The sequence below is a fragment of the Mustelus asterias genome, chromosome 27 (assembly GCF_964213995.1).
Source record: "Mustelus asterias chromosome 27, sMusAst1.hap1.1, whole genome shotgun sequence".
Taxonomy (NCBI): domain Eukaryota; kingdom Metazoa; phylum Chordata; class Chondrichthyes; order Carcharhiniformes; family Triakidae; genus Mustelus; species Mustelus asterias.
The window spans coordinates 18,392,827-18,412,328 of record NC_135827.1 but is presented as its reverse complement, the minus strand read 5'-3'; the positions used below and the strand labels follow the sequence as shown (position 1 = coordinate 18,412,328).

The following is a 19,502-nucleotide window of genomic DNA, read 5'->3' as shown; positions in this document are numbered from 1 at the left end:
CTGTCTTTCTCACCGCTGTCACATTTAAGCACTCCCCGCCCACCCTAACCCCAACCACTTCCTCAGAAAAATAATTGGCAATTTTTCTTCCTTACCTTCCTTAGAATGGTCAAAAACGTTAACACACTCATTGAAGCATCAGAAATAAAAACTATTTATACCCATCTGTATCCTAAAACTAAATAACTGCATTGTTAACTAACTTATTCATAATTACATACTTGCTTTCATAAATGAATTATTAATCCCTAGTACCTGGTAATACCAAAATCTACTTTGGTGGATATCTTTGTTTTAATATAATCATCTGTTTATTAATCAAATTGAGAGCTAGCTTATATTGGTGCAGATGTTCTTGGTGCCTGAACAATCTGACTGTGAACACCAAGATTTTGCAGTAAAAATAACATCAAGGCTATCAATCAACATTCATTGTATTTTAGGCAGAAGCTGGACATGCACAGTTGAACACAGAAATCAGGAAGCTACTGTCCAGGTTGCCCTGCTCATCCAAAACCTTCACTTTACCAAGTTTCAATGGCATGTATACAAAAGGAACTAATCTACAGAAAATTAAGAGTCAAAATATAGCATTAACCATATGTGATGCTTAGCATGTTTCTATAGCATTATGTTACAATTTGCTCAATCTAAACCACAATCCAACTTGATTTGGCCAACTGGAAGCATGATTGCATCTCGCATAAGGAGTGTTTCAATTTTAATTTCTACACCGAATTAACTATGTTAACTGACATTCCTTGGTTTTGACTGTGTGCCTCAGAAAGAATTTGTCAATGAGATCAGTTAAAGAGATGCATCATTCCTTGTCCAATTTATACAGATTCCCTGTAGAACACGCCGACTGTTTTTGTTCTCTAATAACTGTATGTTTCATGCAAAGCCCACAGGAAAATCTGTGGACACGTGCAGCAGGTAGCATCCGTCATTTACTGCTGATTACATAAAATCCAGATTATATGTACTTATTGTTTCAATGGCATGTATACAAAAGGAACTAATCGATAGAAAATTAAGAGTCAAAATATAGCATCAACCATATGTAATCTTAGCATGTTTCTACAGCATTATGTTACAATTTGCTCAATCTAAACCACAATCCAATTTAATTTGACCAACTGGAAGCATGATTGCATCTAGCATAAGGAGTGTTTCAATTTTCAGCAGATTTGATGCTAAAGTTCTTTCGTATAAAAGTAACTAAATAGCCTGTGAATTCATGCTTATTACATGGCATCTTCTGTAAACTGCATAAAATATTGCTGGTGTGAGGAAGGCCACTGAAATTTTCCACTAGGTGTCAGTATTGGCCATAAACAAGTTTCCTATGCATAATAGAATTTACCCTTTGTAATTTATTTAAATAAAAGTACATTCAATTTTGCATTATATTTGTCGGGTACAGTAACTGCTGGAAATAACTGAGTAACACCTTATTTTGGAGCAAGTTTACTTTGACCCAATAAACACATTTTACATTCCCCATCCACACTCCGCCTAGTCCCGATTAAGTACACTCAGTGATCATAAGCATATTCTCCTCTGGACAGAATTGCAACTGTGTCAAAAGAGCAAAATCCTGTTATAGTGATAAGTGCTTCAGTGATCAGTTCCCCATGGTCAAAATCTGCTTTGAATAATCACAATTGTTCTGTTGTGACTATTGCAATCATTCATAGTAATTGGTACATTTTGGTTGTGTTCAACACTTTAACAATTCCCCATTGTTAAAAGAAAATTGCCTCAGTTGTAACATTACTAATCTGCACCATCTAGACCATGAATGAGTAATGATATTCCTAATGGGCCACTAATTATGTTTAACTGGATATAACTGTCAACAATCTTGAGGATGCCTCATTGAATACAATGTAGTGTTGCCTTATGTTCACCAGCACTTTCAACAGCTGAGCATTGCTCCACTCAATGTTGATTTTGGGTTGAGAACAATAAATGTAAGAAAATAAGACCATTAAGAAGCAAAGATTAAAAACACTCAGTAGGTCAGGCAGCAATTCTGCAGAAGGGAGTAGGACAGCTAACAGCAGGGGATGGTGTCAGCCACAGACTGCAATGTAAACAAAGTGGTTCATGAACCAAATTCAAAGTTGAGAATTTGGAAAGAGTTGGTTTTTGGTGCAGGTGGGGAAAGAAGGAATTCATTTTTGTTTTGCAGTGGTTTGCATAAACTTAAGGTAGGATTTAAAATTTTGTTTAGTGTTATAAACAGTGCAAGTTAGTGTGTGGGGGAAAAAAACTTTAAAATAGACTAAAGGATAATTTCCTTTAAAAACAAAGATAAAGAATGAAGATACCCAAGCTGGGTTTCAAGAAGCGTTAGATTTTCCAGTAGCATTTATTTAGTTTGGGTAAAGAATTCCCATACCCAAAGACATCACAGGACAGCAGGTTAACTATTGGTTGGTGAATACCACTTCTTATTTGCTTTCATGTGGGTAGAAGTATTTTTTTTTTAAAAGAAAAAGCAGTCTATCTAAAAGGAGACCAGTTAGCTCAATTGCTTAGGCTGTGGGTGCTCAGTAAAAGTAGTTCGTGGGATCTGCTTCTTCTCCTTGCCCCATTGTGCAAACATGTATGCTGCTGCGAGGCAATCAGAAACGGACTATGCAGGGAACAAACAAGGAACATTCCCTTTAACATGCATCCATGCACAGCGAGCATCAATCTTAATGAGATTGCGCAATGCAACATTATCGACCACATACAAACGCAGCATGGGTTCATGAAGGGCAGGTCATGTTTGACTAATTTGGTGGAATTCTTTGAGAACATTACATGTGCAGTGGACAATGGGGAACCTGTGGATGTGGTGTATCTGGATTTCCAGAAGGCATTTGACAAGGTGCCGCACCAAAGACTGCTACATAAGATAAAGGTGCACAATGTTACGGGTAATGTATTAGCATGGATAGAGGATTGGTTAACTAACAGAAAGCAAAGAGTGGGGGTAATGGGTGTTTTTCTGGTGGCGATCAGTGACTAGTGGTGTGCCTCAGGGATCAGTGTTGGGACCATAATCGTTTACGATTTACATACATGATTTGGAGTTGGGGACCAAGTGTAGTGTGTCAAAATTCACAAATGACACTAAGATGGGTGGAAGAGCAAAGTGTGCAGAGGACGCTGAAAGTCTGCAAAGGGATAAAGATAATCTAAGTGAGAGGGCGAGGGTCTGGCAGATGGAGTACAATATTGGTAAATGTGAGGTCATCCATTTTGATAGGAATAACAACAAAATGGACCATTATTTAAATGGTAAAAAATTGCAGCATACTGCTGTGCAGAGGGACCTGGGTGTCCTTGTGCAGGAATCTCAAGGAGTTGGTTTGCAGGTAATTAAGAAGGCAAATGGAATTTTGTCCTTCATTGCTAGAGGGATGGAGTTTAAAAACAGCAAGATTATGTTGCAGCTGTATAAGGTGCTGGTGAGGCCACACCTGGAGTACTATGTACAGTTTTGGTCTCCTTACTTGAGAAAGGATATACTGGCACTGGAGGGGGTGCAGAGGAGATTCACTAGGTTGATTCCAGAGTTGAGAGGGTTGGCCTATGAGGAGAGACTGAGTAGACTGGGGCTATATTCATTGGAATTCAGAAGAATGAGGGGAGATCTTATAGAAACATATAAGATTATGAAGGGAATAGATAAGATAGAAACAGGGAAGTTGTTTCCACTGGCGGGTGAAACTAGAACTCGGGGGCATAGCCTCAAAATAAAGGGGAAGCAGATTTAAGACTGAGTTGAGGAGGAACATCTTCACACAAAGGGTTGTGAATCTGTGGAATTCCCTGCCCAGTGAAGCAGTTGAGGCTACCTCATTGAATGCTTTTAAGGCAAGGATAGGTAAATCTTTGAACAGTAAAGGAATTAAGGGTCATGGTGAGCAGACGGGTAAGTGGAGCTGAGTCCACAAAAAGATCAGCTATGATCTTATTGAATGGCAGAGCAGGCTCGAGGGGCCAGATGGCCTACTCCTGCTCCTAGTTCTTATACAGCAACAGAGGGAAGGTGACTAAAGGTGACAGGGTAATATATGGGAATTCATGGACAGCAAGACTGTATCAGACCCTATATCTCCAAAAAATGTCTCTGCTTTGAGTCACTCTGGCTCAGGGTCATTGTACCTTAGTGAGTGTTACAGAAACCCCAAAACAGAAGAGAGAGTAAGAAAGCTTCAGAGTTAACAATCCCAGAGGAAAGCACTGATTCGGGAAGAGGACAGTGTGACTGATAGGGAACAGGTAGTGGGGGCTTAGCAAAAGTTGAGAAGGCAGTCACGCAGACACTGGTCCTGCCCAACAAAGTACTCATTACCTGTGAAGAAAAGGAAAAAGACAGCCAGAATACAGAGCAAGGCACCATGGCTGTCAAAGAGCAGCGAGAACAGAACATAAATGTGGTAGTGAAAGGGAATTATACAATGAATTATAGAAAGTGTCCTCGGCACACACGAAAAACAGTCCTGAATGGTATGTTCCCTACCAGTGTCAAGGGGCTGGAGTGACGTTTGGAAAAGGAGAGGGAAAATCCAGTTGTTGTGGGCAATGCCAGAGAAAATAACACAAGGAATTAGCAGCTAAACTAAAAAGCTTTGGCGCCAACTCTGGGATCAGAAGTTGTACCGATGGAACAGGCTCAACGTGAACCAAACTGGGACCAGTGCCCTAGCAGAAAGGGTAAACCGAGATGTGGCAAAGGCTTTAAACTTATAGATCTCTCCCCTCCTGTCTTGAAAGAAATGAAACAAGCCTAAATATAAACAACAGAAAAGGAGAGCACAGGATAGACTAAATTAAGGGCAGATATAAATGGTCAGTGAATAAATAGTTAAAAAGCAGAAATAAGGACCCCTAAAAGGGTGTATTCAATGCTGGACCTAGTAAAGAGAAAATGAACCTGAGCAGATAAGAGAAGTAAAAATAGGGGAACATCAACTCCGATCACTACTTTGATTATATTTCTCCCCACCCACTTCCTGAAAGGACTCTGCCCCTTCTGCCAGTTTCTCAGTCCACATCCCATTGCTCTGATGATGCCATTTTCCACAGCAGGGCTTCTGAAATATGTTCCTTTGTCTTAGCAGGGAATTTCCCCATCACCATGGAAACAGGCCCTCAACAGGTCCATCCTATTTCCATGCCTCTGCTCACATACTTTATCCCCCAACAGCTCACACCTCAATTCCCTTTGTTCTCATCTTCCATATTTGCCAGATCATATTCTGTCTTTTTGGCCAGCTCCAATATGCTCCGGACTACAGATCACGAACCCACTCAGGTCAACATCATGCCTATCAATAAACACAGCTTCTCAACTCCTTCTCCTCTCGGCGTTTCTAAGAACATTATCCTTGTGGCATTTGATTTTAAACTTAAACCACCTGCACTCTGATCATTGCCACTTTGTCATACAAGTACAGAAGATGCAATACCCACCACTTCTTGCTGCCTCACTGTACAGTACACCGAACACACTCTCCACTACCACCCCTCCCCCCCACCACCACCCCCGGGGGTGAGCGATGTCTGTGAACTTTCTCCACAGCACATTCTCCTCTCCATTGGCTTTGTGCAGGAGTGCATTCTCCACCTCTTCCCATTGTCCTGTTCCTTCTTCACAGATGAAGTCTGAACAATAGTTCACACACAAATCTTCAACTGGTCAGTTTTCTGCACACTTGTTGCCTGACCTAATGAGCAATTACAGCATTTTCTGTTTTGGTTCAGATTCCACCATTCGATTTTTTTGCTTTTATTTATAGGAATAACGTGTTGAGTACTGCAACGTTGAAAATAAGCTGAACTTAAATAGCTACTTAAAATTCCAGTGAGCATTAAGCAGTACAGCGGGAATCATAACCCAGTACATTAGCAGTACATGTTACCTTATCAGTTGGTTATGGTGATTATTTTGAATATTTAATAAAATTAGAAGAGTTTTTTTTGTAATCAGTACGTGCTACACATTTCTTGGTAAATCCATATTATTGTGACATTGTCAGACTTGCAATACCTTTGGCCAATTGTACAGTATACAAACTTTGGCCATTAACACACCGGCATTTTAAGAGGGATTTTTAAAAATAGACAAACTGGCTTCATTTCTTTCGTGAAAATATTAACCATATTCTTCTGATGATAAGGCAGCTACAAAATCCCACTCAGTGGTCCTAATCATATATTGTTAAAGTAATTTCACTGAAACATTTCAAGTCAAATGTCCCAAAGCCAAGATCAATAACTTCAAATTTGGATAGTTACTTATTTTTAACAAAATAATGTTTGTTTAGCTTAGTTAGTAGTATGTTCACATCAAAGTCAGAAGGTAATGGGCTCATTCTCCAATACCTAATCTTGGAAAATCTTTAAATGTGGCACATTGTCAGAAGTGTCTTCTTTCCAATTACATATTAAACTGAGGTTTTGACAGGTTGGATCCTGTGTATTACTCAAAGAATTGCAAGGAGTTCTCCTGGTGACCTGGCGAACACGCATCCCTCACCAACATGCATCACTCACCCACCAACACCAAAATAAACAGGTCATTGATCTAATTTGCTGATTTTTCAACCTTAAGACGCAAAACTAAACTGCAATCAAGAAGTGACCATACTTCAAAATGCAGTTTTTTTAGTTGTATTTTGTTATGGGTTATCAAGTTATTTTTCAGAGCTCCAGAAAGCACCTCATTGTTTATGGCAGATACATAAAGCAAGCTGTTTCTTCCAGGGAGCAGAAACACAAACTGGGTAAGCAGATGCAAAGATAATGTATGACAATATACCTCCTCACACTCTATACTGCAGCACCATATAAGATCATAATAAATAGGAGTGGACCATATGGTTCCTTGAGCCTGCTCTGCCATTCAATAAGATCATGGCTGATCAGATTGTGGTCTTAACTCCACTTTTCTGTCTGCCTGCCCGCCCCCATAATTCTCGACTCCGTTGTGGATAAAAATTCTGTCTAACTCAGCCTTAAATATATTCAATAGCCAACCTCCATTGCTCTCTGGGGTCGGGAATGCCAAAGACTAAGAATGCCTTGAGAGCAAATCTTTCTTTTATCTCTTCCTTAATTGGGAAATTCCTTAAGTTTAAACTGTGCCCCTTGGTTCTAGATTCCAACCAAGGGGCAGGAAAGGAAATATCCTCTCAGCATTTACCCTGTCAAGTCTGTTAGAATCTACCCAGTGACAACTTTGTATTGGATCTAATGTGACCAATGAGAACAAGATGTAAAGGTCAGCTGACCCAGTAAAACATGGAACCAATTATAGAGTGATGTAATAGTCAGTTGACCAGTTGATTCACTATAAATAAGGAACTATGTAGAATTGTGGGCAGCTTAGAGTGGCCCAGGGCAAAGCCCCAGGTGTGGAGTAATGATGTTTCTTTATTAAACCCTTGCTTTGATTTATAAGTTGGAGTAAGTTTTGTTGTATTTTCATTGGCTGCATTTTGAAAAGTTCCTTCTGAAGAAACAAAGTCCCCTCAAGATCTTAAATGTTTCAATGAGATCACCTCCCATTCTTCTAAACTTCAATGGATAAAGGTCAAACCTGTCCAAATTTCCTCAAAACACCACCTTCATCCCAGGAATCAGCCTAGTGAACCTTCTCTAAACTGCTTCCAATGCAAGTTTCTCCCTCCTTAAATAAGGAGACTAAAACTGGACACAGTACTCACCATTATGCTATATTGTTGTAGCAAGACTTTCCTATTATACGCTCCATCCCCCTTGCAATACAAGCCAACATTCTATTTACTTTCTTAATTACTTGCTGCACCTGCATGCTGGCTTTTTGTGATTTATATACAAGGATACCCAGATCTCTCTGTACCACCACATTCTGCAGTCTCTCTAAATTTAAAGAATATTCTGATTTTTTCTATTCTTACCAGCAAAGTGGACAACCTCATATGTTCCCACATTGTGGTCCAACTGTCAAAATCTGCCCACTTGCTTAACTTATCTACATCCGTTTGCTGACTTTTAATATCTTCCTCATAATTTGCTATCCTACGTATCTTAGGGCCATTAGAAAATTTTGCTACACTACTGTCTATGCCTTCAACCAAGTCATTAATACAGATCATAAATAGTTGAAGCCCCAGCACTGATCCCTGCGGCACTGTACTAGTTACAGCTTGCCATTCTGATTATGACCCATTTATTCCATCTCTGATTCCTGTTAGTTAACTAATCCTCTTTCCATGTTAATACATCATCCCCAACACTGTGAGCCCTTATATTGTGTATTAATCTTTCATGCGGCATCTTATTGAAAGTCTTTTGGGAATCCAAATACACAATGTCTACTGATTCCCCTGTATCCACCCTGCTACATCCTCAAAGAATTAAGAGGGATAGATGAAGTTAGAGATCTTGGCATACAAGTACATAGGTACAAGTACATAGGTACTTCTGCCCTAAGGCAGAAGTTCAAATCGACAAGATTGTAAAGAAGGCATATAGAATGCTCTCCTTCATTGGCAAAGGGATAGAATATAAAAGAATATAATGTTGGAATCGTATAAAACACTGGTGAGGCCACAACTGGAGCAGTGTGCGAGATTCGGGACACCATATTACAGAAAAGACATAATTGCTCTGGAGAGATTGCAGAGAAGATTATACGAATGTTGCCAGGGCCAGAAAAGTGTAACTACAAGGAAAGATCAAATAAGTTGGGGTTATTTTCCTTAGAACAAAGAAGACTGAAGGTGACTTGATTGAGGTGTACAAAATTATGAGGGGACAGAGTGGACAGGATAAAATTGTTTCTCTTGGCAGAGAGTTCTAGAACCAAGGGATATTCAAGATAAATGGCAAAACATATAGAAGGGACACATGGAAGATTTTTTTTTTTTACAGAGATGTCAAAATATTCCAAATTGAGTTGGTTTGAGGTGATTTGAAAATATATTAATTCTGACAATGTTGCAATGATGAAATTAGAAACTCACTACAAAAAAGTGACCATTTTGACAAGGCCGATTCTGTAGACCAACTGCTGCTTAAGCAATTAGACAAAACAGTTTACAGAAACAGACTACACACTAGTTATTAAAAAAAAGATAGTAAGGACATATGTATTTGGATCACTGTGTTTCCACTATTTCAAGCTAATTTGAAGTTATTCTGCTGAAGAATTCAATGCAAATGATTTCAGTATACTGGTAATGCTGCTTCTGCAGATATCAATGCTGCACAGAGTCAATGTGATCTTATTAAATGGCTCCTCCATTTGTTTTAACTGTTCCATAACTATGATGTTTTGGGAAGTTCAAATTGATTTCTACTTGAAGATAAACTATTTCAATTTAATGAAAATAAGGATTAGAACTGCAACTGGCTTAAAATAGTACAGAAAGTAAATGCAGATATGGAATTTTTCTAGCCTGCCCACCGTGGGAATCGTAGCAGGTGTGACAGAAATTCGATGGACCATGTAAAAGTCCATTGACCTTGGGTGGGAATTTCCAGCCCTGGGGCGTGCACAGCCAGATAATCCCACCCATTGGTCCGTGGCTGCAACTTACTGAAATGATTAGGCTTTTAGTGACCCATAAACTAGATCTAAACAGTGACATCAAACTGGAAAACATTCTCTCCACGAAAGCACAGTGGAAAAACAAGACAAAAATCTAATAACTTTACAAACTACAATCAATCTCATGAGATGATCAAATAGTCACATGTCCTTTGGAACATTTAAACCATTTTGCTTAGTTAACAATTCTGCAAGTTTACTACCTACAGTGGAATGCGGATCATAGTCCAAAACCTGCAACTTCAATACATTGCTCATTCAATCCTGTTGCACCCAGTAAATTTGCCTGTTCCATTCTCACCAACGTGTATGTTTGAAATACATTTGCTAAGAAAGAGTGGTGTCATTGCAGTTGGATCAATCACAATGTGAAATCTATCCATTGTGGAAACAAATAACAAGCAGCAATGGTGTAAAATGTGCAGCAGAACGATAAGCAAAACAATACATTTGAGAAAGGCTCTGTATTTGGAGAAAACCTGACGACCATTAGACATTGGAGCAGTAGTTAATTAAGCCCATTGAGTCTGCTCAAGCAGTCAATGACATCATGACTGAACCATGCATTATGTTCATTCTGATGACAATACAGGAAAGCACATTTCAGCCTCATCTGTATTACTTCATTGTATGTTTTATAAAATTTAAAAAAGGACTATATGCTGCCAACAGGACAACCTCCTATGGCGAACTAACTTCAGCTACTTCGTCAAATACACTCTCTCCATCATAAAGTCAAAAATGGGATTGATGAGTGCAGTGTTCAGCTCCAATCACAATTCCTGAGATAACGACACTGTCCATATCTGCATCCAGGCCTGAGTTAATAAATTAGAACAAAAGAACTAGGAGCAGGAGTAAGCCATCTGGCCCCTCAAGCACGGTCCGCTATTCAATAAGATCATGGCTGATCTTTTTGTGGACTCAGCTCCACTTATCTTCCCGCTCACCATAACCCTTAATTCCTTTTCTGTTCTAAAATCTATCTTTGCCTTAAAAATATTCAACAAGGTAGTTTCAACAAGGTAGCCTCAACTGCTGCAAATCAACTTTTTGCAATTCATGCACAAAGACACCCAAGTCCCTTCGCACAGCAGCAGGCAGCTGCAATTTTTTACTATTTAATAGTCCATTTTGCTGTTATTCCTACCAAATGGATGACCTCACACTTACCAACACTGTACTCCATCTGCCAGACCCTTGTCTACTCGCTTAAACTAACTATATCCCTCTGCAGATTTTTAGTGTCCTCTGCACACTTGGCTCTACCACTCATTTTAGTGTCAACTACAAACTTTGACACACTTGATCTCCAACTCAAAATCATCTATATAAATTGTAAACAATTGCGGTCCCAACACTGATCTCGAAAGCACATCACTAATCACTGATCGCCAAGCAGAAAAACATCCATTTGTCCCCGCTCTTTGTTTTCTGTTAGTTAACCAATCCTCTATCCATACTAATGCATTACCCATAACACCATGCACCTTTATCTTATGCAGCAGCCTTTTGTGTGACACCTGGACGAATGCCTTCTGGATATCCAGATAAACCACATCCACCAGTTCCTGGTTGTCCACCGCGCTCATAATGTCCTCAAATAATTCCAGTAAATTAGTTCATTATGACCTCATGCGGCATCTTCCCAATGAGACAATTTCTATCCAGGTGTCTCACTATTTCTTCCTTGATGATAGATTCAAGCATTTTCCCCACTACCAAAGTTAAGCTAACCGGCCTACTGTTACCCGCCTTTTGTCTACCTCCTTTTTTAAACTGCAGCGTCACATTTGCTGTTTTCCAATCTGACGGAACCGCCCCAGAGTCCAGCGAATTTTGGTAAATTACCACGAACGCATTTGCTATTTCCCCCACCATCTCTTTTGGTACCCTGGGATGCATTCCATCACAGCCAGGAAGGAGACTTGTTGCCCCATTTGTTGCAAGTAATGTTCATGACAGAGAAGCGCCAAGAAAATAACCATCTCAAATATGAGAGAGCCTAAACCACAATCCTTCAACAGTGCCATTCCCAAACTCCCCATTAATATCCTGGGGGTCAGCATTGACAAAAACGCGCCTCATCAGACTGAGTGTAAACCCCGCCCACTCTTTTTTTTGGCAGTTAAAGTGACAAGAGCTAGAGAGAAAACTGGCCAGTGGAGCTCAAGAGTTCCACACCGTTTTTTTCACCAGAACTGACACTCTGCCAAATTCTTGTAAGATTCTGTCCATTGAGTACAAAAACAGAGACATTATACCCAACTTTTGTAAAGCTCTCATTAGGCCACAAGTAATGCATTGCATCCAGTTATGGTCACCACAATTTAGGAAGGATACAAGAGTCCTTGAGAGCGTGCAGAAAAGATTTTAGAATAGTTCCAGGGAAGGGGAATTAGTTACAAGGTTAGGTTGGAGAAGCTGGAGTTGTTGTTCTTAGAGAAAAGAAGGTTGAGGGGAGATTTGAAACTAAGGAGACATCTTTAAAGTGCTGGGCAAGAGAAGGGGGGGGGGGGGGGGGGGGCGATGTACGGAAAACTGTTTATACCCAACAAGTGGCAATGATCTGGGATCCGCTGGCTACAAGACCAGTTAAATTGGAGATAATCAATAATTTCAAAAGGAAATTGGTTGGGCACTTGGATCGAATAAATTTGCAGGGCTACAGGGATAGAGTGTTCGAATGCGACTGAATTGATCTTTAGAGAGTTGGCATGATCTCAATGGGCCAAATGGTTGTCTTCTTGCCATTCTCTGACCCTCTACTTACTTGGATGATATCAGCTGCAGCAATGCTCAAGAAGCTCAACACCGTCTAGGACAAATAAGAATGCTTGAACAACCCCCAATTCACAAACTTAAACATCCATCGTCTACAATCTACAGGATGTACGGCAGCAAGGCACCTTTGAAGCGCCGCCGAAATAGAAAAGAATTTCCAACATCTCAAAGGACAAGCTCAGTAGGTGCATGAGAACATCTCCTCCAATTTCCCCTCAATTCACAAACAATCCTGACATAAAATATATTGGCACCCTGGAGCTCCCTATGCGACTGCGACTTGGGCATCATTAGCAAAAGGCCACTTTTGCTAATGATGCCCAAATCCCCAAAAAATTTAAAAAGATTGAAAAGATTTGCCAAACCAGAGTTTATCACCAAGGAATGAAAAATAAATTTATTTACAACTGCCATCTTGTGGTGCAATTATCAAATTGGGCTTATTTTAAAAATATAAATTATTACTAGTTAAGTAAACATCAGTTTAATTTTGTGGTAGTCTGATCAACATGAGACTTTGTCTCTAACTAAAATGTTCCTATTTGGTCTCAAGTGTTCTATGTGCAACCAATAACTGTAGCACTATCTACTAAATATTTCATAGCTAGTCAGTGTTAAGAATTAAGATATGAAACCAGCCTTCTAAATTTAGATGCATACCGACTGCTTTTCAAGCTGCAGCGTTCACAGCCAGAGGGAGTCGTGACCTTGATCAATGTTTTGGAAGAATTCGTCTACAAATAGAAAATATTAAGCAGTATTTGCTTAATTCTTGCAAGATCTGAGAGCCATGTTATTGCCAGACATTCACTAAGAGGGTAGAAGCATTTTTTTAAAACATAAAGCTAGAAAAATTCCTGGATGGCCAGGAATGACCATAGAGACAATTTAAAACGCTTTTAGAAAAATAATAAATAATCCACACCATAAGAAAAAATTGTTGTGAACTAGCTTCAGAATATTTCTGGACGGACACTTGCATGCACACAATGCAGGTACAGATGTCACTTCCCATTCCTCATATTTTCAAAAGGAATGTAGCGGTAGATGCCAGCAAAATGATTCAGAGTCTTACAAAATCCCGAGTTTGTAAGTTACTGAAATAGTATGGCAGTGTTTATTATATGTCTGCAACACAAAGTCTTTGCGGACTTGGGAACACATTAATGTATTAATGCAAAACCATTTTTTTTTAAACAAGGAAAAATATAAAAAAGACAATTCCAATAGTTCCAAAATGAAAGCATCGTCTTTGAATGCTTTCTGTAAATTGTATAGTGTTATATATAGCACTAGTCATATTGTATTATAATGTAAACCAAGCTTTTAGTTCACTATTGTACAATTAATTTATTCAACACCGCTTCTACTGCATTTAGTAAGCCATAGCATAAGCTTCAAGTTAACTAAACTAAACCAGACATACGAGATGCATTCTTACAATTACTAAAACATTAATGCAAAGTGGTTTCACTTCATACTGTCACTGCAGTTCTGATTTACACTCAAGTTCAGCACCAAAAAGAAAAGGTTTTAGTTTTGCATAAAGACACAACATTTGGGATGTGAATGCAGCATTAGAAACATGAATCTGAAAGTTAATGTAACGTAACAATTCAAACTGCATGTTCTGACAACATTAGTAAACCATTCTGGATATCATCTGGACTACCTCATTGAGTTAGCAACCGCCAAATGATCCATTACCCCGCAGACACGCAATGTTCAAGATAATTTATTTAAAGTCAGTCACCGCAATTTTCTGAAAACAATATAATGAATGTGATATTTTGAACAAAATTAGCAAGGACACTTCAAACAAACCAGATTGAAAACATTAAAACACTTAACTTCCAGAAGTAAAAATAGTGCCTCAGAGAATCAATTGAAATCTGTCAGGAGTGAATTGCATAAGCATAAGCATTGCATAAAGGGAAATAGGTTGATTAATGGTCATCTTTCCATCTGACAGTATGACCATGTATATTGTCTTTCCCAGTTTTATTATTTTACATTATCATGTATCGATGAAGAGAGATGGGAGATGTGGAAACACTGGCATGAATGTTTGGGCTAAATTACCTGTTTCTGCATTAAATAATTCATGTAATTCTGTGTAATTTAAGAAATTTCTGCCATAATTTTGTTCTGAATTGCATTCATGAAATTCATGTGACAATAATAAATCAAAATCAAATCAAATCATAACCATTCTCAAGATTATCCAGATTAATAGTGGACATTTTTCAAACCAACATTAAGGTACAAGCAGGGTAAACATATAAAGAACACAGTCTAAATTGGATAGGATACTGTCTTTCTCATTTCTAGGATTTTTAAAAATCCAGCGAGGTTAACATGATCAACATAAAAACAGAAAATATTGGAAAATCTCAGGAGGTCTGACAGCATTTGTGGAGAGAGACTAGAGCTAACCTTTCAAAGCTCTGACGAAGGGTCAGGCAGACTCGAAATGTTGTCTCTATTCTCAGTCCACTGGCACAGTGGTTAGCACTGCTGCCTCACCTGGGTTTGATTCCCGGCTTGGGTCACTGCCTGTGCGAAGTTTGCACGTTCTCCCTGTGTCTGCATACAGGTACTCCAGTTTCATCCCACAGTCCAAAAGACGTGCTAGTTAGGTGCATTGACCATGCTAAATTCTCCCTCAGTGTATCCAAACAGGTGGTGACTAGGGGATTCTCACAGTAACTTAATTGCGGTGTTGATGCAAGCCTACTTGTGACACTAATAATAAATAAACATGCTGTTAGACCTGCACAGATTTTCCAGCATTCTCTGTTTTTGTTTCAGATTCCAGCATTCGCAATATTTTGCCTTTATCTTCGGCTGACATAATGGAAGTTTCCTTCCTATTCCTCTTTACTTTGCCCAATGATGACATAAACTTGGATGCGTGCAAACTGGTTAATTTTTTTTAACATTAACCTGCAATTTTACTCGGGCAACAATGGCTGTATTAGAAACAGAGAAAAAATGGACAGGGGTCTACTGATACTGCACTTTAAACAACTGTCAATGAAGGTTCGTCCTATTCCTCTTTATTTTGCCTCATGATGACATAAACTTGGATGCGTGCAAACTGGTCGATTTTTTAACATTAAAAAATGTTCTGGGGTGCTGTAAATAGAAATGTATCTAAATAAGTTTTGTATCACTTGCAGTAATCACACGGATGGGTAGTGCTGCCAAGCTAGCCCATTGAGAAGCCATAGCAAAGTCAATAACTTGGAGGTTGTGAAATTCAAGGAGATGTGTGTATGGCCAATAGTGAGCCTGACAGGCTAATTGTTTAAAATGTAGAAATATGCCATCCCTTCTAAAATAATAACATGCTACAGACAGGGTATTGAACAAAAACATAATTCTCAGAATGTTACAAAGACCCCCATGCAAGGAAAGTAGTTCCTTTATCAAGGGTTATTGCTCATTTTAAAATAATGTGTTCATGAGCAATTAAGCGGAAAACTGCATTCAGCTCGGAGCTTTACAGAAAAACTGCTATTCAATACACAGGATATGCCTCCGCATCTAGTTCCTGGCACAAATTCATTTTTGTCATGTCAGCTGCATAACAAAGGCGAGTTACTAAAATCTATTTACAAACAGTTCTTAACTTTGTAGAAATTGTAAATAGTATTTTCCTACTGGAAGTTGATGTCAAAAGGTTACCCATTGTTGTCTGAAACACAGGAATTTGCAGCTCTAGGTTTATTATCTGCCCTCTCAGGAAAGTGTGCGATAACACTAATCTAATTTTTTATGACATTTTGTTAAATACAAGAACTCTATTATTGATATTCATGCTTTCCTAGATGTTTTTGCAATGAACACATGGCATTCAGGCATCAACTGGGAGGAAAATAGCTCACAGACAAATAACGTCTTCAGTCATGAAGTAGAAAACATTCACATTTCATGACATCCTGAACAAAGCATGAGCAAGTGAAATGATATGTCAGTGAAGCAACAATAATTGGACAACAAGCATGCTCTGAAATGGAACTTGACTGGATTTAATCAGCAAGCCATTACTGCTCTCTTGTCAGCTGAATCTAAATGTTATAAGCAACTGAGATATCTGGTTCTGCAATTTCTAGCTATACCACGTTTCCTGTAACAATAAAAAATCAGTTGATTTGCCTTGACCTCACTTAGAAGGCATTGATAAAATATCAGACTTGTATTGAAAGAGAAATAATCATCTGAAAAAGCTTTTAATTTTCTAATGGAGGAGGAGGGGTGGAGGGAGGGTGCCATGGTGATGACAGAGAAGAGTCAAACATGCCTTGTGTTATTTTCTTCTCAATAAAATTAAGAGCAGTGTTATGAGCGTGTCAATATTTTCAGGAGTCCTGCTGGAGTGTGTCCGTACAAGGGGAACACTCAGGATTGCATCAAAATCGGGGCATAACTCTGGGGAGTGCATCAATATGGGCAGCAAAATCTGAAGGGGATGCTAATGGTGGCACAGTGGTTAGCACTGCTGCCTCAGCGCCAGGGACCCAGGTTCGAAGCCTGGCTTTGGTCATTGTCTGTGCAGAGTCTGCATGTTCTCCCCGTGTATGCTTGGTTTCTTCTTGTGCTCTAGTTTCCTCCCACAGTCCGAAAGACGTGCTGGTTAGGTACATTGGCCATGCTAAATTCTCCCTCAGTGTACCCAAACAGCACCGGAGTGTGGTGATTAGGGGATTTTCACAGTAACTTCATTGCAGTGTTAATGTAAACCTACTTGCGACACTTATAAATAAAATCTCTCAGAGGTCAGCTTGTAAGGCAAGCACACACACAGGAATCCAGTTTCCTTTGAAACTTTAAGCACCTCCATCTATGGCATTGTTGTGAAACTTCTATCAATAGATGTAAACTCACTGCTGCAGAATAACAGCTTTGCTTGAAGTTTCACCTGTGTCATGCCCAGCACAGGCATGAAGATATTACAAAGCTAAAAAAGTAAACACCACAATCTATTTATGGTGGCAACAGCATATCATGTGACTTGATAGTATGTGGCTCCAGATAGTCCTGAAACTCAAACAATACCGAATTAAAATATGGACAACCACGATCACTTGTGAAATTCAAATACCACTAGATGAATATGAAATAGATCTCATCCACCTTTCGTTGTATTGTGACGGCTCCTCATCTTGGCTGTCTGAAACCTTCAGGTTGTTAAAAGCCACAACACAGGACATTTACTAGTCTAACACACCATCTTATTTGGAAAAGGATGTTGGACTGCTGAGAAGTCTCAGTGTAAGGCAGTCATGTCTGTCATTTGTTTTTAAATTACAACAGCAGAAACTGTTCTGAAACAAATATCAGAAACACCATACAAACCATTGAACCAACTGCAAGACAATTACACAGCCAAGGTAATATACAGCTATACTCTGAAAATAGGAGAATGATTCTTGTTCCAACTTGTCCTACTTCAAGTTCACCTGAGAATCAACCTCCTGGCAATTCAACTACGAGAAGCTTCACAGATTGGTGAAAATAGTCTGCTTTTACAAAGCCTCCACTCCAGCTGAAGCATTAATTTAACTAAGAAACTACAGGACTGCTGCGAATGAGAGATTGAAATCATTTCAAATTATACATTTTTTCCCTTCATCCGTATTGAATCTTTGTGTGAATGATAGTTTGTGCAAGACTTCATGTTTGAACCAACGGGGCAAGTGTGTGGTGGTTGATAATGGCATGTTAACTATATTGTTCAGGTACACAGGTGAAAGGTTTTGTTCAATTAAGTACTCTGAGCACACATAAATAGGGTCCACCTACTTGGTCTCAAGGCTTATCTATGCAGCCACGGTTTTCTTTTTGTAAAAGTGTTCCTTTAAGGAACTGTCAATTTAATTCATTTATTTGTTTTATTGATTTCAAAAATAGCATATAAATAGGGGACAGCTGGGACAAGAATGACAAGACTGAACAAAGTCAATAAACTCATCAATAAAGCTTGGATTTTGCTTCACCAACTAACTTGGATTTTGTTAATGGTATAAAACATTTCCTTTATTTTTAAATTCACAAAAGGTTGCTGCTGGGATCATTTAATTTGGGACAAAACAATCTGAGGGTAAAAAAAACCACAACACATACACTAATATTTTGATCAAGGACAATAATAAAACCAATCAATTCTGTCCATGACACCTGTGTCAGCCTCATTAAACAGTTAAAAAGAATGTCATTTTTATGCCTTAAAAGAGAAAGAAAAATGTAATTTTTATGCTCATGTCACTGTTGTGTCAGTTGGATTTGAAGATAAAATTAACTCAATATTTCTTAAATTGGAAACTCATCCTTATATTGAAATGTACTGGCCGGTTCAGTAATAAGACACAGGTCAATTGATCAATAACTCCCAGGATGCATAACAGTGGGGTTCCAATCAATCAGAACAAACATCTAATATTTTCCTGTTGTTCCACTAGCCCTCTATCTTCATGATCCAGTCTGCTAGATAACTTCAGATGGCTTTTATAAAATGAATTATATGTACATTCACAATACCATAATGGGATGTTATTGAAACTCATAGATCACAGAATAATCTATTGAAGTTCATAATTCTTGCAACAGGCTGAGAGACAAGTTGATATGATGAGTTTGTTAATAATGCTCTGTGGGGGAAACTATCAGAAACAAAAATAGTTATTTGATGTAGGTGTTGTGGTGTATTCACTACAATCATGAGAGCTCATATGGAACATTTAAGCTGCACAGGATAAACAGTTGATGAATAATGACATACTTCAGTTCCTCAATATTTTAAGGTCAACATTCTTTATAATTTTCAACAGAAGATGTATGATGCCCATGTGTCATGACCACTCAATTACAATCTGTAAGGTAAAGATGCTCAATTATAACAAACACCCACTATTTTACATGCCGCTAAACACAGCCTTAAACACAGGTACAGATAATTTGCTAATGTCTTGAACAGAATTTTGATGGTGAAGGAGAAACTGAGTGAGGAGTGAGGAAGGGCAAAGAGTTAGTATTAAAGCTGTGTGATAATCAACAAAACAAAAATTCCAAGATACACTATCCTTTGATCAGATTTATATTTGGGACCGGGGAT

The 19,502-nt window shown here is 38.7% G+C and overlaps 1 protein-coding gene across 2 annotated transcripts in view; it reads right to left on the bottom strand.

Moving 5' to 3' along the window:
• Positions 1-19,502, bottom strand: part of LOC144479859 (protein Aster-B-like) — a 669,932-nt gene that overhangs the window by 326,355 nt on the left and 324,075 nt on the right. The gene's annotated exons all lie outside the window — the stretch shown is intronic.